Source organism: Cherax quadricarinatus, chromosome 80 (genome assembly GCF_038502225.1).
Source record: "Cherax quadricarinatus isolate ZL_2023a chromosome 80, ASM3850222v1, whole genome shotgun sequence".
Lineage (NCBI taxonomy): Eukaryota > Metazoa > Arthropoda > Malacostraca > Decapoda > Parastacidae > Cherax > Cherax quadricarinatus.
The window spans coordinates 7,469,034-7,473,710 of record NC_091371.1 but is presented as its reverse complement, the minus strand read 5'-3'; the positions used below and the strand labels follow the sequence as shown (position 1 = coordinate 7,473,710).

Here is a 4,677-nt window from a genome sequence, read left to right as displayed (position 1 = left end):
GGAAACAAACAGACGGTCGGTGACCAACCTTACTGGGAAACAAACAGACGGTCGGTGACTAACCTTACTGGGAAACAAACAAACGGTCGGTGACCAACCTTACTGGGAACAATTCCCTAACACGGATAGACAGTGTTGGGCCAAGTAATTTGGAGGTGGAATCTCCGTGTCAGAGAAACACGCATGGTGGACCCCGACACAGCAGACGCACGCTCAGCCATCTCTGAGAGAGAGAGAGAGAGAGAGAGAGAGAGAGAGAGAGAGACAGAGACAGAGACAGAGACAGAGACAGAGACAGAAAGAGAGAGAGAGAGACAGAGAGAGAGAGAGAACGTGGGAGTACATACATGGAAAGGACAGATAGTACAACACCTGGGAGTCCGCATGAAGACTATGACCTGAATAGACTGATGTTGTGGCCAGAGAAGTGATAGCTGCAGTTTAATGAAGACATGCGTTGAGTTCTAATTCTTGGAAAAGAATATTTAACTATAATATTTACTAAGCTAAATAATGCAGATATTGGTTAGCAGAAATTGATTGATGAAACAAGAATGCATAAGTGATCGCAATGAAGTTAATAGAATTCTTGGCTTCATATCCAGAAGTATAAATAATAGAGGAGCTCACGTTATACATGATCATTATATATCCCTGGTAAGACCTCATTTGGATTATGCTGCTCAGTTCGGGTCTCCGTATTCCAGAATGGACATAAATGCACAGGAAAATGTACAGAGAGGGATGACGAAGATGATTCCATTTATCGGAAATCTTTGGTACGAAGACAGACGGAAGGCGCCGAATTTGCAGTCTCTGGAATGTCGTAGAATTAGGGGAGTAATAATGGTAAACATGAATAAATAAATACAGGAGATATAAATAACGTGTTGAAAATATCTGATTAATACAGGACTCGCACCTGTGAATCCACGTTGGACAAACTTAGATTTAGAAAGAATACATTTGTGGTCACAGTGGGACCCATGCTAACCCTGGACGAATCTTATTGTAGCCAGCTAACAGAGTGGCTTACACACTGGTCTGGAGTTATACGTCTCACTTGCTATGGATTCAAACCCCACCTGTACCCTGGTTTGTTTACAGCTGTGTTATTACGATATCGTGAGCCATTGAAGTATGGTTTAGAAATAGTTGTAGATGAGTGGAACCAACTTTTAAGTAGTTTCGTTGAGGCAAGAACTTTGGGTAGCCTCAGGTATAGGTTTGACTGGTACATGAGTGGGTGTGGGTGGGTGTGAGTTAAATTTGCCTAGCATGGGCCAGTAGGCATCTGTGTACCACCATTCTTGTGTGTGTGTATGTGTGTGTGTGTGTGTGTACTCACCTACTCACCTAATTGTGGTTGCAGGGGTCGATTCACAGCTCCTGGCCCCGAAAATAATCCACCCACCTGCCGTGACCAGGATTCGAACCTGGGTTATTGCGGCCACAACGCAATGTACTAACCACTATACGATCACGGCCACCGTGTATGTGTGTGTGTGTGTGTGAAAAGAGATAGAAAGAGAAAAGAAAACTCAATCATGCTGGAAACCTGCCTAGTAATCGGCAGACAGGACACTGACGACGTCTGCCAGACAGGGTTATTCATGAGGACAAATTCGCCTTGACATGAGGACGGCATAAAACCCATTACCATCACCAAACTTCAAATGAAAGAAATTGTTGAGGAGCAAGACAGATGCAGCGCTTACTATAATATCAACGTTGTATGTTATACATTAGACCTTCATTCGCTGCTGGGTTAAGCCCTGGCTCTATTTCTACGACTAAGAACACTCCTCTCCAGCACTATTCTTCGTCCGTCCCGTCTTCCCCGCTCATCCCATTTGGGATCTTACCTGAACTTTCGTTCGTTCGTTCGACCTTCATTATAAACTGGCACCATGGAATTAGGTACGTAGTACGTTTCTGAAGACTATTTTCATTGTATTTTATAGCTTATGATTTCGTTAAAGACTTTGTTATTATTGGTAGATCATTATACATTTGTTCTTCTTCCTCTTCTTGTTCTTGTTCATGTTCTTCTTGTTCCACACACACACACACACACACACACACACACACACACACACACACACACACACACACATATATATATGGTAACGTTTCGGTAGCCAGTGGCTTCTTCAGTCCAATACAGACCGATGGACTGAACACATCGTCTCCAGGCTGAGGGACTGATTACCTCAAACTCTTCATATTATACCGTTCCCTGTACTGGACTGAAGAAGCTACTAGCTGACGAAACGTTTCCAGAAGAGAGATAACCCAATGTTGCATTAGTCTCATTCATCATGATAATACTTCCCCGGATAGGTTTTAAACCTATCAATTTTCATATACTGTGTAAGGATGTGAACAATAACTGAACAATAAACCCTCAGAGAATTGCGAGAACAAACTTGAACAGCCACGACGACTGAGGTAACTTTAATAGTAAGTTTTAACTGGTCAGACAAAAAACAGGTAACTTTAATAGTAAGTTTTAACAAAAGCAGGTAGCGCGCCTAGTCCCTAGAGTAATGGCCAACAGAGCAGACAAACAGGCGATCATGCAACAGAGGCAGCAACGGAATGAGAACAGTGCTTGAGGGAAATCACAGAGATTGTCCACTGGAATGACCCAAACCGGAGAAGTACCGACGTTGGGTTAAAAAAAATTAAGTAATCACCCAGAAGACAAGAGTAACGAGACAAGAATAACCAAAACACTGATAAAATGGCGGGTCTGGAAGACCCAGGAGAGAGATGAAACAACATGGAACAACCTGGAGCGGCAGCGGACGAGATGAAGGTGCAGGAAGAGGTGAAGAGTAGTGAGAGTACATGAAAGTGCACTGGTGTACACGAGAGTACATAAAGACAGATACAGTAACAGAGGTTCTGCTGTAAGTCCACACCTAGGTTAATTGCTGAGAAGACACAAATAACCCGCACGTAAGCTCTCTTCTATGTTCGGGTTATTTGTGTATCGTTCCAGTCACGGTATTGTGCCTATTTTTTGTTATTTAAGAACTATACATACTCTTTACATAATGAATTATCGCGTATTATTTACACTGAAAAGTAGGAGAGTGGAATGGGTGGGGAAAAGAAGGGTAAATAAGTTGGGGTGAAAGATGGGAATTGGTAGAGAAGGAAAGATTAGTAGTTTATGTTGTTGTTGCTGTTGTCGTTGTTGTTTTTGTTGTCGATGTTGTTGTTGTTGTCGATGTTGCTGTCAATGTTGTATTTGATTTCCTCCAACTTTTCGATTTTTCCTCTTAAAACTTGAGAACGTCTCATCCTATCGAATTCAACTTTTTGAACCTTACGTACGGAAACGAGAACCAATGCAGGTGCCCTATGAACAAAGTTACTGAACCCATTACCCAGCAACCTGGAACGGCTCAGATAACTTCCTAAAACCCTCTGGGTATCAAAAAAAAAAACCTGTGAATTCCCGGGTATTAAGATTTTTAATATCCGGGCATTAAAATTTTTAATGCCCAAGATATTAAACATACACGTACATAAACATACATATATACAAGTATATATATTATTTGTTATTTTTGCTCTATTTAAATTTCACGAGGTGAATAAAGGAAGGAACTTAAGTATGGAGATGCCTTCCCTGGGTAACTGCTGTTGCTATTAAGCACTGAACCCGCGTGGGCTACAGATCTCAAGACATAGTGAAGGCTCGCTCCTCCGTCCGTTAACTACGACACACTAACTGTACTCACCTGGATACTATGAGAATAGTAGAGAGGCGTAACGAATGAGGGGAAGAGGAGAAAGAGTAGAAGAGTAGGGAATTAGTGGGGAGCGAAATGTTTGGGTAGGAAAGTCAGGACAATAAAGCAACGTAAGAGAAACAACGAAGATATGAGAAAAGAAATGTGTCTTCAAGCTTACAGAGGAAAGACATATCACGAAAATTAACATATGTGGTGAAGGAAAAGACTATTCTCCTTGTTAGTGCTACTTGTCTGTGTTAGTGTTATTTGTCTGTGTTAGTGCTACTTGTCTGTGTTAGTGCTACTTGTCTGTGTTAGTGTTACTTGTCTGTGTTAGTGCTACTTGTCTGTCTTAGTGCTACTTGTCTGTGTTAGTGTTACTTGTCTGTGGTAGTGCTACTTGTCTGTGTTAGTGTTACTTGTCTGTGTTAGTGCTACTTGTCTGTGTTAGTGCTACTTGTCTGTGTTAGTGCTACTTGTCTGTGTTAGTGTTACTTGTCTGTGTTAGTGTTACTTGTCTGTGGTAGTGCTACTTGTGCTACAACTACTGTGGTAGTGCTACTTGTGCTACAACTACTGTGGTAGTACTACTTGTGCTACAACTACTGTGGTAGTGCTACTTGTGCTACAACTACTGTGGTAGTGCTACTTATATGTGTTAGTGCTACTTGTCTGTGTTAGTGCTACTTGTCTGTGTTAGTGCTACTTGTTTGTGTTAGTGCTACTTGTCTGTGTTAGTGCTACTTGTCTGTGTTAGTGTTACTTGTCTGTGTTAGTGTTACTTGTCTGTGTTAGTGTTACTTGTCTGTGGTAGTGCTACTTGTATGTGTTAGTGTTACTTGTCTGTGTTAGTGCTACTTGTCTGTGTTAGTGCTACTTGTTTGTGTTAGTGTTACTTGTCTTAGTGCTACTTGTCTGTGTTAGTGCT

General features: G+C 41.7%; 1 non-coding gene across 1 annotated transcript; it reads right to left on the bottom strand.

Moving 5' to 3' along the window:
- Positions 1-1,415: 1,415 nt before the first annotated feature.
- TRNAH-GUG (transfer RNA histidin (anticodon GUG)) lies at positions 1,416-1,487 on the bottom strand. The gene has a single exon. It is a non-coding gene; the product is annotated as a tRNA-His (tRNA).
- Between the last annotated feature and the right edge of the window lie 3,190 nt (positions 1,488-4,677).